The sequence below is a fragment of the Thermobia domestica genome (assembly GCF_964235325.1).
Source record: "Thermobia domestica chromosome 7 unlocalized genomic scaffold, izTheDome1.hap1.1 SUPER_7_unloc_1, whole genome shotgun sequence".
NCBI classification, from domain to species: domain Eukaryota; kingdom Metazoa; phylum Arthropoda; class Insecta; order Zygentoma; family Lepismatidae; genus Thermobia; species Thermobia domestica.
Window position 1 is genome coordinate 325913 of NW_027655884.1, and position 17303 is coordinate 343215.

The window sequence follows — 17303 nt, forward strand, 5'->3', positions numbered from 1 at the left end:
GTAAACAAACAATTTGCATTCATTTATACGATATATACGCCATTGAGTCTGGCAACGACTGCACTAGTTTAGTTGAGTTAAAGCTTTGGTGCGTGAAGTATTGAGTTCTATCCACGCATTCTTGCGCTCTGCATATTTTAAGTTACGGTATCGTATCTCAGCTTCGTTTTTTTTTTTAACTCCTCAATTAGTAATTATGAGGATCTAGCATAATTTGACCGAATCTAGCATAATTTCGATCAGGTTTTGGAATAATTCCGAGCTGTGAGTCTGGCAACGCTGGTAGAGGAATTGAGCGCTACGAGAGAAATAAATTTTGTTTTGCGTGAAAGCAGACGACGCAAGGAACTTGGCTTGGAAGGTATGTATATTTTTCTTTGTTTTGTGTTTAAAATATGAAGATTTAATTAATACATGAACCTCAACTTTTTATTCAATTTATATTTCCTTTTTTTTTTTTTCCTCAAGTGATGATTTTAGGAATATACGTAATTATTGACAAATATGTTTGAAATAGCAAAAACGGTTTCTTTTACTCATGGAGAAAAGTTTCTTAGAAAGTAGATTGATTCTGTAATCTCTAATTTTATTTAGTTAATTTATTTTAAAGTGAAAATAGTAGCGGTTACCACGAAAGCACTACAAGACACGCTCCAACTGCGCATCGATAAGTAGGGCCCTTTGAAAAAATATAGTAGAGTAGGGTAAGGTAAAGTAGAGTAAGATATAAATAAGTAGGGTAGGGTAGGGGTTAGCTTAAGGTTAGGTAAGTTTTGATCCATTTTCATAAAATTATTAATGTGTAATTTCTCCTTTGTGAGTGAGTATACCTGCTGGAGCGGGCGTTGTAAATTAACTAGTGCATAAAACACAAACCAGTTTGTGCTAGGTTGCCACTGAAAAGCACAAGTGCTATCTAACTGAGACAGGGCAGGAGTGCAGCACGAAATCCCGAGTGACAAGGGTGCGTCCGTTGGGAGCAGGCGCGTCAGCGACGGGGGTTATGCGCATAAACGATGATACTGGAATAACACACTAACAGGCAGTTATTCCGAAGTTGGTCGTCCACCTAGGTTTTGGCTAAAAGTGTAATAATTGGTTCCTTTCTTTACCAAAGTTTTACATTTAATTCACATAATAATGCCGAGTGACCGTTAGCGAGTGGAGACGGGTTAGTGCCCCGCAGGGCACGTTGTTTTCTGTTTTAATTACAGCTAAATGGGAAGAGGGGCCTGTGTTCTAGAAAATTGCTGCTTTGTTCGTTATGTCACTTAACGTTACAGTAAACAATATAACTTTCTCCACGTTTCTTTATAGTTATTTGCTTACCACATTCTCTACAATTTATTTTTAGGTTTATTAAGCCATGACTTATACTTACTTTTAATGGCTTTTCCTGATTAGCACCAGCAATGTTTTCAAAAACAAATGCTCATTACATTCCCATAATCCTACAATGAAGTAACCTTGCGCCAAGTAGTTCCCTCCGCTTGCCAAATAGTTCCATGTTTAAAACCGTTTATGTAAGAAAATAAACACAACTTTCGCTTTCCTTATACATTATGAAGCACACGAACAAGCAAATTTATTTCTTGCCGGTAAATTTTCAAAATTTTACTAGATACGGACGACCAACTTTGGAACTTAACCCCACTAACACATACAATGCTTTCACTGTTACTCAAGATTCATTTCAATATGCTGTGCAGGGTGCACTGACAGTAATTACTTATATTCACACTGTCATTCCGTATGGAGCGGGCATGTCAGCGACGGTGGATATGCACGTAACCGAGGGTAGTGCAAAAATTTTATATCCCATACAACTATGCCTTACATCTAATATAGCTTTACTTCACTCCTGTGGTTCTGCATAATCACTTTACAGAATGCCTTGAGTTCATAATACCTTCGTTACGGAGTACTATGCATTATGTATTAGGTATTTCTACCTATGATAAATATTATATTAGATGTAAGGTTCCGATATAACGTTACATGTAGATTGCTATTGCAAAGTGAATCAACATATAAATAACATAAGTGTTTGATGCCTTCCATTTCAAATCAACCCAAAAAAAAAAAAAAAGTACCATCACCATCTCAGATATTTTTGAAACTTTTTTTTTATAGCAACTCGACATGTTTTTTCAATGACCCGTATTTTTTGTGTTGTCGGAAAAGATTTTCCCGCCAAGTAATGGGCCATCAAAACGGGAAGTACAATTTACGAATTTTAGAGGACATGGAAAATCGTAAACTTCGTAGCCTCACCATTCAGCTATGGAAACAGATAGTTATAATTCTTGTTGTGGTATGTACCAGGGTTGGCTGGTTTAAACCAAGGTGGTTTAAACCATGGTTTAAACCAAAAAACGAAAATGTTCGTAAAAGTGTAAGTGTTTGTAAAATCTTGATGAACACACATTTGTGGGTTATCACGTTTCACTCCCGCATATTATTCGTATTATATTCAGACCTAAATTCCCCATTCATTACCCAAAAAGATTATACTACAAAAGCAACTTTTTTAATGTAAGTTTATAAATGTTTGTTTTGTGATTTTTTTGTAGTTATTATTGTTATGTAATTGCAATCAAAGAAACGTTCTAAATATTGTTTTGTTTCAATGTTTACTATTGATAAAATACATCGAAATGCCGTACTTTGTGTGTGTGTGGGGGGAAGGTCATACAGACCCCACGAGAGGCATTTAGTGAAATGAGAAGTATCTTCGATATAAATGAGTCTGAGCCAAAGTGGACTCAAATAATTCGTATCTTTGTGATATGCAAATTAAGTCGTTGTATTTCTTTAATTTGCACCAATAAAAGTCGCTGTTAACTAACTTGAATTAAATTAGTTCTTCTGTACTCCGTAGTACTTTGAAATTGTCCATATGTAATTCAGTATAATGGTTTCACTTGTGCAACTGTTTATCTTTTTGGCCTGAAATGCCTCTTGAGAGCTATATTAAGAAGCATGTAAAGATCAGTACAACGTATTTTTTTATCAGGATTCCTTCGTGAGTGAGTCGGCAGACGTATCGCATTTGTGGCCAATTAGTCCTGGTTCCGAGTTAAATGGAGGACAATTTCTCTCGGATGTAACTCGAGAAGCAGTTTTTATTCCGCTTTAAGCTTATGTGACCCCTTCCAGCATAACCCGGCTATTGCATAATAACATCAAGGCGAAACAAACTTATTTCTGTCCATATATGATATGAATATATAGAGCAAATTATTTAAACCAAATAAACCTGGTTTAAACCAAAAAAACCTGGTTTAAACCAAAAAGAACCGGTTTTTTTGGTTTTTTTGATAAAAACCATGGTTTTTGCCAACCCTGGTATGTACACTCGTGACCAAAATTATTGTCGCATGTCTATAAATATGTTGTTTTAGGAATATAATTTGATAACGAATTCTTCCGGTATTTCTTATAATGTTAGTATGTGTATAATCGGGAAAGACATGTATGTGGCAAATTTCATGTCAAAGGAGCAGTAAATAAGAACAATGAAACTTTCTTGTCCATTTAGCAACATTTTGTTTTACTCATTCTAATTTTCGTGATTGTAATACGTTTCCTCTGAAATTTACTACGACTATACATTTCCCGATTATACATGTAGTATCAGTATCAATAGTACCCTGCAAAATCATTATCAAATTATATTCTCACAAGGAGACAGTTATAGATATGCGACAATCATTTTAGACATGAGTGTACATAGGGATGTAAATAAAATATATTTTATTATATTTTGGTTTGCGCATGCATATCCGTTGATACATAAGTTAACAAATGAACGTCAGTTTATCTGAAAAGTCGAAGTTTGCGATTTTTTTCGAGCACTTGCGGTTCGAATTTTAAAATTCTATTTTACGGTAGATAAGACCTAGTTACCCGCTTCTCGAAAAAAAATTGTATTGCTTCTGTGTGCAACCGTTTTGTCGCAAAAAATTCGAGAAACCGTCAAGTTTTCAAAAATCACCTTTTTCGAAATCACCATAATTTAAAATCCTGAAATGTTGTCAAATTGTTCAACTTTACATGAATAATAAACACACCAAATAGCATTCTCGACCAATGCTTCACGAATGAACTACAGCCTCTTAAAGTTAGCGAAGTTTCATTAACTTTAATATCACCGTTGGCAACACTGAAAACAATGAAAGTGCAACAATTTGATGATGTTTGTGGTTCACATTCATTAAATAAAGGATAAAAGTTTTTCCTGGCTCCTTTTTATTATTTTGATCAAAAAGGCTCTCTGAAATAATATGATGAGCCTCCCCCTACTCCGTTTTCTTAAACAGGTGTTACCTGAGATGAAAATTACGATTACGAAACAAATTTTAAACTTACTTAAAATGGTTTTCGGAAACAAAGTTTCACTGATTTTTTCCACACTGCAGTAATTATTTGCTTGCTTAGTGTCTTCTTCGCTAATAGCATGCAACCATTTCAGATGCTCCAATAGGTGTTGGTGCACTCACAACTCATAGCACTTTGTCAATAGTCACAAAACACTTATATTCACTTCTATTATTCTTTTCTGGAAATCTGTACGCTGTTGAAGAACCATTTGGAAACAAAGAAAATAATGAAATGAAATATTGGAGTTTTACGTCCCACATTTATGCCGATTAGTCTAAAGGAGACGGTGATTATGAGAAATGAGTGAAATGGTGGAATGAAGAAAGTGGGAAGAAACGGGAGAACCCCTAGAAAACCCACGAGCACGGTGTTTGTCCACCACAAAGTCCACACGGCGCGAGCTGGGATCGAATCAAGGACCCCAAGCACCGGAGGTGAACGCTCTACCACTGAGCCACCGCGCCTCGTGGAAACACAAATAACACTTCAATTTCATGTAATTTATGATTTATTGATAATATTTCTGCTATCCATCACTGGTTGTCATATATGTATGTAACAAAAGTTCATTTTTGCAGATTTCTTAAATCTACACTTTGAATTGCAGAAGCTCGATTTTGGGAAAAGCGTGAAGTTAGTCCATGATGACCCGTTACTGCAATAAAAGCCAAAGATGACTTCGGTAAATACCGCACACTTTCCCACTTTTTTTTGTTTGTTTGTTTGTTTATTTGTTTAATTGCCGAATTCGGTTCTTGGCGACAAGACGAGAGTAATACCCGGAGTTGGTACTTGCACTATACTCACGAATTCTTCTGCAGGTGTAGGGGCCGCGGTGGCTCAGTGGTAGAGCGTTCACCTCTGGTGCTTGGGGTCCTGGGTTCGATTCCAGCCACCGCCAAGTGAACTTTCTGGTGTACAAACACCGTGTGCGTGGGTTTTCTAGGGGTTCTCCCGTTCCCTCCCACTTTCTTCATTCCACCATTTCATTCATTAGTCATCATCACCGTCTCCTTTAGCCTAACCGGCATAATCGTAGGACGTAAAACAAAGATTTCATTTCATTTTCATTTTTGTTCTGCAGGTTTAATACTGTGAATCCGTTATTCGTTTTGCCATGTTGCCATATTCTTATCCCCCCCTCTCCTCAATACGTCGCAGAGACCCTTACCGCGGCCGGTTTCACTGAAAAGCCACTGCTTTATCGGACCTGTCTGCGTTTTGGACATGTGAAAGCAATTTTTAAAGTGGAATGCAGCACCATCAGAAATCACTGAAACGGTTTGGTAAATTGTAGACACTTATTTTCACGTATTCGAACCTTTTTCTATAACATATTTTCGCTTTTCTTCGAGTATTTTTAGAATCTTATTCATGGCTATGAGTACGAGCCGAATCGCCGCTGTGTTTTGTCGTCGCTTATTACAGCAAAACACTCAGTTGTTCCATAATAATATATCACTCCCGTAAAGAAGGAGATTTGCTCGTTTCTCCAGTGATCACTCTGAACTTCCCTTTGCAGAATAACAGTCCAGTTTAAGCGAAGTCCACATGCAGTAAAATAGAATTTGTATCTTGAAATTTTACACGATGCTTTGCGGTAGCATTTTTTTTACACTTTCTTTGTTGCACTTTCATTGTTTTCACTGTTGCCAACTGTGACTTCAAAGTTAACGAAAGTTCGCTAACTTCAAAAGGCTGTAGTTCGTTCATGAAGCATTGGTCGAGAATGCTGTTTGGTGTGTTTATTATCCATGTACAGTTGAACCATCTGACAAAATTTAAGAATTTTAAATTATGATGTTTTTGAGAAAATGGCGATTTTTGAAAATTTGACGATTTCTCAAATTTTTTGCGATAAAACGGTTGCACACACAAGCGACACTTTTTTTTTGGGGGGGGGAAGCGAGTAACTAGGTCTTACCAACCGTGAAAACGGAATTTAAAATTCGAACCGGAAGTGCTCAAAAAAAGCACAAACCTCGACTTTTCACATAACCTTACGTTCATTTGTTAATTTATGTACAAAAAGATACGCATGCGCAAACCAAACTGTAATAAAATATAGTTTATTCATATCCCTATGTACATACCACAACAAGAATTATAACTCTACATGTCTCCATAGCTGAATTGTGAGGCTCCGAATTTGACCATTTTCCATGTCAAATTTTAAACTTACTTATGTATGTTCATGAATTGTACTCCCCGTCCTTAATGGGTCATTATTTGGCGGGATTTTTTTTCCGACAAAGAAAAAAAGGTCCCAAAATTAAAACATGTCTAGTTCCTATAAATAAAAGTTTGAACAATATCTGAGATGGTGATGGTACAATTTTATTCTTTATTTATTTATTTATTTATTTATTTGCCTGAATTGAAATGGAAGGCACCAGATATCTAATAAGGACATCTAATTTAAGTTATAAACAACTTAAGTTTCTCATTAATTTTTAGTTACTATAAGGATGTGACTTAAAATTTGTAAAATACTGTACATATTTTAATTTTTTTCATTTTCTTTTTCTATAATAGATTATTAAAACACGTGGTACAAAACATAAGAAATGTTTATTAAGTATTGGCCTGTTCCAAGAGATCAGAAAAAATGAATACGAGCTGGTTTTGGAATGAAAATGGTGTTCTTTATGCTATGTATTGGGTAGTTCAGGAAGTGAGTATTTATTATTATTATTATTATTATTATTATTATTATTATTATTATTATTATTATTATTCGATATGCCCATTAAATCATATAGTTGAGACTATTGTATTAATAGAAAGTTGAGACTATAATATTAATAAACTTTCATAGAAATAGGCACTAACTATACATTTAAATAGGAAGAATGGGTCAAATAAAATTTACTGTAGGCAGCCAATGACACCCCAAAATAAACAAACTTTTGTTCTTTATAATATATCGAACGTAAAGGAACGACATTGACTGATTTGGCGCTTTATTGATGCATTTCGAAGGAAAAAAGAGAAGCAGGACGCGAGGCAATGCTTCGAGAAGACGATCCGCCCAAGAAAAGGAGAAAATTCCCGACGAGAGCTCACGTCGTGGTTCGGATTCCATGTTAATCAGTAGGTTCACGTTTTGTATAGTCTCGCTGTTTACGGGACGTTAAACTCAAAATCAACTGAACTGAAAGAAGAAAATATATTCAAGCTGATGAAAGAATTCACTGTGCAGAATTTTGAAACTGTTGACATTGCAGAATAATGCTGGATTTGGCCCATAATTCCATCATGGTAATTGTAACATAAGACAAAGTAAATTATTCAATAGGTATATTAGATTTCACTGTTTACTTTTTGTTTCACTGTTGTTTCCTTTCCAATTATCTGTGTTGCAAATACGTAGTAATAAGCAGTAATGCAGTGTTATGAATTGCTTTGAAGTTATGAATATCCTTTTCGTTAGAGATATTGTAAAAATAACTTCACAGAAGTTTACTTTGAGGTGTTGTAGGATGCCTACAGCAAATTTTATTTTAGCCCAATATAGATTCATGCTGAAAAAAAAGTTCTGCAGGTCATTGTCTCCGATTTTCCTGAAATTAGGATATATCATTCTGAAAACACAATAATTAGACCCATTTTTTCTGCATTATACAAAAATAGAACTAAATTAAGCATTTGTTGCAACTGAGACTTTTAGTGACTGTTTGCCATAGGACTATAACGTAACGAAAATTTAGAGTTTTGAAGATGGCATTTTAAAGAAAATTTGCATCAAATTTAACCTTTCCGAACTTCTTAATTTTAGGTTCTGCAACGATTTTGAGTTTTAGTGATATTAGTGCCTATTTTTAAGGCTTTTAGTACGTAATCATCCGGTTTCTATTTTTGAAATGCATTATAACCCGTTTAAGTAGATTAACCTATTTAGATATACGGCTTTGCGTCCAAACGTCCTGCTCCGGTATCACAGGGTGGTATAGGAGCAGAGGGCTGGTGTTATTTATCACTAACCTTTAAGATATATATAAGTGAGCATAGTGAGAAGGACCACATATAGTTCTACCTTATTAATTTATACAGTATGGTGCTAAATTCGGTGTACAAAAGCAGAGGGGTGATTCCTTAGGATTCTAAAACATGTATTTTTAGATAGAGCACATACTAGTTCCTAAGTGAAGTCTTGACCCGACTTTGGTAGGAACCATAGTTTTGGAGCTGTGGACCTTTAGAATTGATTTTTTTCATGTTTTCGGCAGCCTATAACACGTGAACGATGGGTTTTTCGCCCTAAGTTTATTGGAACTTTTTTGTTTGTTTTACTCTCAGGAAACAGTCCTCTGCTTTTGTACGACAAATTTAGCGCCATACTGTAAGTATCGTTAAAAAAATGTAAATATTAAGCTACCCTTAATCTGCACTTTTTTTAAAAAAGTTTATATCTCTATTATTTTATGGCAGGCATGCAAATAGCGGAGTTGGGGTTAGGGCGCCAGAGTCCAGCGGGCAAGCTCTGTGTCGGTTTTCTACATTATTTATTTACAAATACTGAACAAAAATTCAGAATAAATTAAATCTTTTAAAAGTTTTTTTTTTCTTTTTAACTTTTTAAAGTGAGTTTATCTTCTTTATCTCTTAAGTCGAAGCTGGAAATATAAACCACCGAATGATTTCTGTGTATGAACTCTGTCAAACTCGTAACCTAGCTGAGTTTTTTTCTTCCTTCGTTCAGTAATACTCATGCATCTACAGTTTCCATTTTCATCCTAAGTTAAGTTTATTGTGTTCTGTAATATCATTATTTTAAGTTTGGATCATAGTTTCAATTCTATATCTACACTATAACTTTATTCAGCGTACCAAATTTGAGTGACAGTTATTAAGATATTTAGTATATAACTTCCAAAAGTATAGGAAACAATGTTTTAGTGTTTTGGATAGCCTGAGGTAAGATATATATATATATTTAAAAAAACGCATAAAACGCTTCGTTTGACTTAACCTTGATTCTGAGAAGGATGGGTCACGCAGTGGCTCCGCTGAGATCCGAACGAGACAATTATGTTTGCATTTGATATGTTATAACTAGATGAATCCTAAAGTTATACGTGCCACCGGGCGGAATATCGTGAGTTACAACATATTTTGTAATGTAAAAACTACAAAAAATTACCTGGCAGAATAGTTTGAACCGAGTTATTTGTTCGGAAACGGTTTTGTAAGTGGAAATTTGGACAATACGTATCCCATCATTTCCGAGTACACACTTTTTTCGGATAAAAGTTTGCCCCAGGGTTCCAGACGGGGTCCAACTCAAAATTTTCAAACGGCAAGGAGTGTTAAGTAGCACATCGTTTGAAAGCTGTTGTAAAGTGAAAGAAAATGCAGCAAGTCTTGACTCTCTACGACGACCCTGTGCAAAATGGCGGAGGGTCAAAGTGTAAACAAAAACTTAATTGAAAAGTCCATGGTCACCCCTATAAATCTTAAACGTGAGACAAATGTGAAAATAGGAAAGGGAGTGTGGCATTATTTTCAAAGTACAACAATTTAAGTTAAAACCTCTTGTTCCAGGGTCCCAGGTGGGGTCCAACTAAAAAGTTTCAAATGGCAAGAGGTAAAGTATCTCATCGTTTGCAAGATCTTGTTAAATAAAAGTAGATGGAGCAAGTCTCGACTTTTTACAACAACACTGTCCAAAATTATGGTGGGTCAAAATGTAAACAAAAGCTTATTTAAAAAACTATGGCCACCTTGAATCCAAGATGGCCGCTTAAAATCTATGCCATTCATAACAGTACGAATCTGAATCTCTATTTTTCTCTATTATGTATTTAGAAACAATAGGAAGAGTAAAGAAGAATTGAATTTTGATTCACTGCAACTATTATTTCATTCGGTAACAACACATACGTTTTGTTCTTAATGCACGTTCGTCACGGTTCTCTCTACATCATTTACTTGAATATAACGAATATGCAATGAACACACAACTCTGACTTCCTACTCGTACTGCTAAACAAAAGTTGAATATCTTCGAGTATTTTTTCTAATTTTGTCATACATAGTTCATGCATAAAGGACTTGCTGGACCAGTAGGTTGGGGCTCTATTGCAACGTATTCGTGATGGTTACATTTGCATGGTATACGTTGGTTTGATCGCAATACTTCAAGCAATCCCAAATAAACAAAACAAAAAAAAAAATATTCATTTACAAGATTGGCGAGTAGTACTAAATCATGTGTAAGTCATTTTAGTACATCGAGCTGCGTCAAACTTTTTTGCTTGGTCACAGTATTCCAAGAAATAACATATTTATATACGAACTCATTTTTTACGCTGACAGCCATATTGTATTACAGATTATAGTCTTTAATATTATGTGGATACCTACTGTTAACCATAAACGCAAATACCACATTTCGTTTCTCCAACACTAGTGGTTTGAGCTGGACGGACATGCGTTCGATACATAGTGCGGCATTTTGAACTCAAGATGTCGCGTTTTTAAACATTTCGCATATTTTCGTCACCTACCGTACTAATCAACATTAATGCCAAATTTAGCTTCCCTAGCTTCAGCAGTTTGGTATGCTTATCCTTTCGATATAGGTTTTAAGCAACCATCTTGGATTCAACGTGGGCATAGATTTTCAATTAAGCTTTTATTTACATTTTGACCCGCCGCAATTTTGGACAGGGTTGTCGTAGAAAGTCGAGATGTCCTCCATCTTCTTTCACTTAACAAGAGCTTTCAAACGATATTCTGCCTCTCTTACCGTTTGAAACTTTTTAGTTGGACCCCACCTGGGACCCTGGGACAAGACGTTTTCACTTAAATTGTTGTACTTTGAAAATAGTGCCACACTTCCTTTCCTGTTTTCACATTTGTCTTACCGTTTAAGATTTATAGGGGTGACCATGGACTTTTCAATTAAGTTTTTGTTTACACTTTGACCCTCCGCCATTTTGCACAGGGTTGTCGTAGAGAGTCGAGACTTGCTGCATTTTCTTTCATTTTACAACAGCTTTCAAACGATGTGCTACTTAACACCCCTTGCCATTTGAAAATTTTGAGTTGGACCCCGTCTGAGACCCTGCAAGAACCCTGGGGCAAACTTTTTTATCCGAAAAAAGTGTGTACTTGGAAATGATGGAATACGTATTGTCCGAGTTTTCCACTTACCCAGCCGTTTCCGAACAAATGACTCGGTTCAAACTATTCTGCCAGGTAATTTTTTTGTTGTTCTTACATTACAAAATATGTTGTAACTCACGATATTCCGCCCGGTGGCACGTATAACTTTGGGATTCATCTAGTTATAACATATCAAATGCAAACATAATTGTCTCGTTCGGATCTCAGCGGAGCCACTGCGTGTGAGATATCTTTCGTTTTTAAATTTTGCCACACATGCTACAAATAGTAATTTTACAACAATTGCTTTATTTTAGGAGCCCACTGTGTTTGGAGGCTATCAACCGAGATGATTTCAAGGTACGCCGCACACAGGTACTACATAGACGGTACCAAATTTGACCATAAGTAAGGATGAATCCCAGAAAAAGGAAGGAAGTGTTGTGACTCACCTAGCATTTCAAAGTGTCTTTCTGTGTGATGAACTATCATCAGCCTCCCATCATTAGCGCGCGGCTTGCTCAATTTGCAGATTCGACGAAAAACGTTTTATATATAGAGAGTTTGGCATAGGGACAGTTAGTGTAGAAAGCCCAAAATTCATAGCGTCAACATAACACCAATTTAAAAATCTAGACTGAAGATCTAATTAATTCTTATTGACTGTGATTTTTTTTATTGGCGTAGCTCGTTTCGTGTGATGTGTATGGTACTCATTTAAGCTAATTTGCGTGCATATTATGCTGAGTTTTAATTTATGGCAGTTAAATCACACTTCAGATTTTAAAGTAATGTATAATATATCTACTTCGTATCGTTAAATATATTCTTAGATGAAGGTGACAGAGAACTTTTCAAGAAATAGTTTAACTTATTTTGTGTGTTGAGGGGAGGGGAGACGTAAGTAAACGCATGATTCTGCTGCTTGGTTTTAGGTGATTGGTACAGTCATCTTCTGAACTACAATACTAGGGTGTGAGGAAGAGTTTGTAAGGTGCAACTCTGTTCGAGCTTTTCTTACAAAGTAAGTGTTTTTTTTAAATGTTATATAAAACTTGTTAAAATTGATACACTGATGAGGTGTATATACTTTTCAAACTATTATAATGTACGATATGCAATTAGTAGAGTTAAATTAATATAGACTTTTTGTTTATGTATTCACATTAAATATATTGTGTACTACAAATGTATACTTAATGTAAAATTAAGTAATCACTACTGTAATTATTCTCAATAAATCTACAGGATTTTATTTTATGTATTCTCTTTTAAAGGTTCATTCCTTTATTTGGCTTTCCGTTTGTAATGTAATCATAAGTAATGTAGGATGGTGGAATTTAGATCATTTTAAGGATAATTTCTCTATTATATACGATAACTCAAGGAAATAATCGATTGTATATCGCATTAAATATTTACATTATATAAAATAAGTTATTTTCCCCATTTATCATTTATAAATCTTACCACCAGTGGGGTTCTGTAGTATAGACACTGGTTGCCCAAGTACTTCACAAGTTGCGGTATAGTCAATGCGGTCTGGTTGCTTGAGCACTGACTTCAGGAGTGGTAGAATGAATGACTATTCGGAAACAGTGAGTAGCCTAGTGGTTAATGCATCGACACGGTAAGTTGAAATTACAGGTTCAAATCTTAGTCCATTCTTGCAGTTTCTTTCCTTTTGTAATTATGTACTTTAACTTAGTAGAGCTGATTTCTTTATACTCGAGTTATTTCATCATGACTTTTAACATAAGAACGACATGAACCACTTACATGTTGATACCTGGGATGTCTTTCTTGTTCTCTGTCATTTATTCTACGCACTACAATAGCTATTTTAGTGTTGTGTAAAACGTACAACGAAGAGCACAATTAAGACACCTCGACTGTGAACATCTGAGTGGTCTACGTCGTCCTTGTATTAAGAGCGATGGTGCAATAAAATGGTTTCATGGTGATATGATCACCTTTTACAGTGATTCTTTATAAGAAAAACTCACTATATACACGTGTTTGTAAGTTTCGTATATTTTTAATACTTTTGTAAGAAACTGTACTATAGCATTTTTTTAGGAGTTCCATTAAGAATACTTTTCACAAAATGCATGTGATTTGTTCCGATTGTTATTGTTCCTCCATATCGTTTTTCAATGAATATTGGCATTGATATAATGTAGTGTGTCCGAGATAATTTATTTTTCTCCACTTATACTGCACAGTGCCCCCTGTGGTGTCGCCTTGTAATATTAACGGATCCCGGATACATGACAAAATATTTAGAAAATATTTTCTGTACATGATAGAAAATATTCAGAGAATATAAGGTAGACATATCAAAAACATTTTCAAATTACTTTTCTTGGTGTTTTGTAGCAGTAGCAAATGTTAAGAAAATATTAAACTTGTTTCAGACGAATTTGTGCTAACAAAGAAAATATTTACGATTTATTTTTTCAAAAATTGATATGTTTTTGATTTTGTTATTGTATGTAGTTTCAGAACGTACTTAAAATATTTCTTAACATATTCTGATTTTCGCAGAGAAATATTTTAAATTCTTTCTGAATATTTTTCCTTCATTACCACCATAACACCTACAGTTTGAAATACATTTCTTTGTTCAACCTATATCGTGGTAATGACGAAAAAATATTCAGAAAGAATTTAAAATATTCTATGTGAAAACAAGAATTCGTTAGAAAGTATTTTAAGTACGTTCTGAAACTACATACAAAAACAAATCAAAAACATATCAATTGCTATTTGAAAAATGAATCGTAAATATTTTCTTTCTTAGCACAAATTCATATCTGAAACTAGTTTAATATTTTCTAAACATTTTCTACTGTTACAAAACCCCAAGGAAACTAATTTGACAATGTTTTTTATATGTCTACCTAATATTCTCTAAATATTTTCTGTCTTGTACAGAAAATATTCTCTAAATATTTTGTCATGTACAGAAAATGTTTTCTAAATATTTTGTCATGTACAGAAAATATTCTCTAAATATTTTCTGTCATGCACAGAAAATGTTCTCTAAATATTTTCTGTCATGCACAGAAAATGTTCTCTAAATATTTTCTGTGATGTACAGAAAATATTCACTAAATATTTTTTGTCATGTATAGAAAATATTTTTTGGTATGAGTGGAAAATATTTTAAAATTATTATTTTACAGAACATTAATTTTTGTTAAAAATAGATTAGAAATCTTCAGAAAACATTTCAACTAAGTACCCAATACATTGTAAAAATATTTAGAAAAAATTTCTTTATTTTGGACAAATGATTTTCAGTGTTATTGGCAAATGATTTTAAAATATTCCATGCGAAACATTTTAAAAACCATTCCGTTAACATTGTATAAAACGTTTCAAATACATTTTCAGTAATGTGTGGAAATGGTACAGAAAACATTCTTTGGAAAACTTTTCTAACGGCGTATAAAATATTTCTACAACGTTTTTAAGTATATTGCGAAAATATTTTCAGTATTATTTGGAAAATGTTTTCAACAACATATGGAATATATTTCCTTAAGGGAAATAGGATACATTTTCTGAAGGAAAATGATGGTACGTTTTAGAAACGTTTTGAAAATATCTCATTGCTGTGTGGGAATCCGACATATGGCTAGCTTTCAAAGCACATACTGAGAAAAAAAATGTAGGTAGCGTACTCTAGACGGTAGGTTACATGTGTAATTCCTGTAGTTTTAGGCCTTAACGTACAGCAAACGTATAACTGAAAACGCATGTTTTATAATACTTACTTTCCGTATAAGTGTTCCATCTATACGTACTTTCCGTATGAAATTATAGGCGGTCAGGATCTCACATACAAATCGATGCAGAATGTCCATAGTAGAATAGAATATAGCTGCAGAATGTAACATAGGTGATATACGAAAAACTTAGATGTCAGACATCCTGCAATGGCATGATCTAACATTTAAGAGCAGTGCGTATGTAGCATATGCTCCATACTGATTTCTGTAGTAAGCAAGAGGATTTTGTATATTTGTACAATTTACCGCTGTCCGGAGAACGGATTTTTCTTAGTGTGCAGTTCATAGGCAAGGGCGCCCATGTTGGGGTTTCCAAGAGGGGAAAGTATGAGCGACGTTTCAAATATAGTTTCAAATTTTGCTGTAAGTAATGTAAAAATTCTATTGGGTTTTCAGTATTCCCAAGTACAATTTCCTCTTAGGGGGTTAGCGCCCCACCTTGCCCCGCTTGATGAGCGCCCTTGTTCATAAGTAATGCAGTTATGTGGGTTCTGAACCTGTGGGTTCAGTATTTCTTGATAAATCCATTAAATGTTGTGCGTGTAATCCACAACGCACACAGATATAGGCGGGAATTCATGTCACTTAAGGACCTCCCCATTTTAAGGCAGTAATAAATGCAAAAATTGTCGATAAGTGATTCGCCTACTTTGATTTTGCGAATAGTTCGTACTATGTACGACTTTGTCCATGCGGCGTCTAGGGTATGGTTGACGTCGATAAGCTAATAAAACGAAATACTTCAAAAGTTGAAACGGTGGGTGCGTAAACGTAAACCTCGTGTAGCTTAGGTATAGGCTGCATAATTACTTTATTACATCAGTGTTAATGTGCATCCTTAAATTGGGATAGAGCAGTTTCCGCAGTTCAGATCAATAATACGTGGACAAATTCATATTAGTTTGAAACCCACATTTCTCGATGAAAATAGCGTCAACACGCTTTCTAAACTGTACATGTGCTGGCGCATGCCAGTGATCCACCAGGAACATGTAAAATTCAGGGGCGCTATAAGAGATAGTTGTTCAAAAATTACATTAAAAAAAAAATATGGGTGCACACTTAGTAGTAATAGTAGTAATGATAGTATAGTAGTAGTAAGGTAGTAGTAGTAGAGTAGTAGTTTAGTAGTAGCCAGGCCCGCAACCAGAGGGGGGGCAGGTCCCTCTGAACTTTTTGTGGCCCCTCCAGACTTCAATACAAAATTTTATTATTAATACAAAAAACACAATTTAGATATTTATAAGATAATTTTAAAGACTTGGCCCCCCGTAACATATTGACGGTCCTCCCAAACCTTTGTAGCTGGTTTCGGCCCTGGTAGTAGCAATGATAGTATAATAATAGGCTAATAGTAGTAGTAGTAGTAGTAGTATAGTAAGGCAGTAATGGTAGTAGTTGAGTAGTAGTAGTAATAATAGTATACTAGTAGTAGTAGAGTAGTAGTAGTTCGGATAGGTTAGGGTAGGTTCAGGCAGCGAAATAGTCAAAAACATTTGTCTTTTGTTCTGAATTAACACGTTTTACCTGTAAATTGTAATTTTAAAAATGTCCACGTATTCTTAATCCTGTTTCTGCCACTCCAAAACACTTACTAAACCTACAATAGTTCATTTGGTGCTAAAATAAATTGATACATCATGAATATCAGTACACTTACAAAATAGAACATAACTGTATCATTGCGCAGCACGAAATGAGATTTTAAAAAATCCCGGCGTTCTTCCCGCCTTTGGTGGGACAAGCCGCAATTATTTACGCATTAATCAGTGCATTGTTTGTGTATAATCTTGTTCGTTTGTTGAATGTAAAACGCATCTCACACAACCGCTGTAACAACATAATGTGTTTTTTATTGTCCACCAGTATACGAACAAATTCCAGGTATGTCTTAAATTATAATCCACCTTGGCATATTATCTCAGCAGTAATACTGTCAACAGAGCTGCCTTGCTTATGGATACACTGCGCATTAAGTGATCCAGGGGAGTGACGACATTAAGTGACGTCATG

General features: G+C 34.8%; 1 long non-coding RNA gene across 1 annotated transcript; it reads left to right on the plus strand.

Annotated features, from left to right (window-relative positions):
- Positions 1 to 270: 270 nt before the first annotated feature.
- On the plus strand, positions 271 to 12733 carry LOC145676338 (uncharacterized). Its single transcript, XR_014129370.1, has 3 exons — positions 271 to 361; positions 6919 to 7057; positions 11811 to 12733. It is a non-coding gene; the product is annotated as an uncharacterized LOC145676338 (long non-coding RNA).
- The last annotated feature ends 4570 nt before the right edge of the window (positions 12734 to 17303 follow it).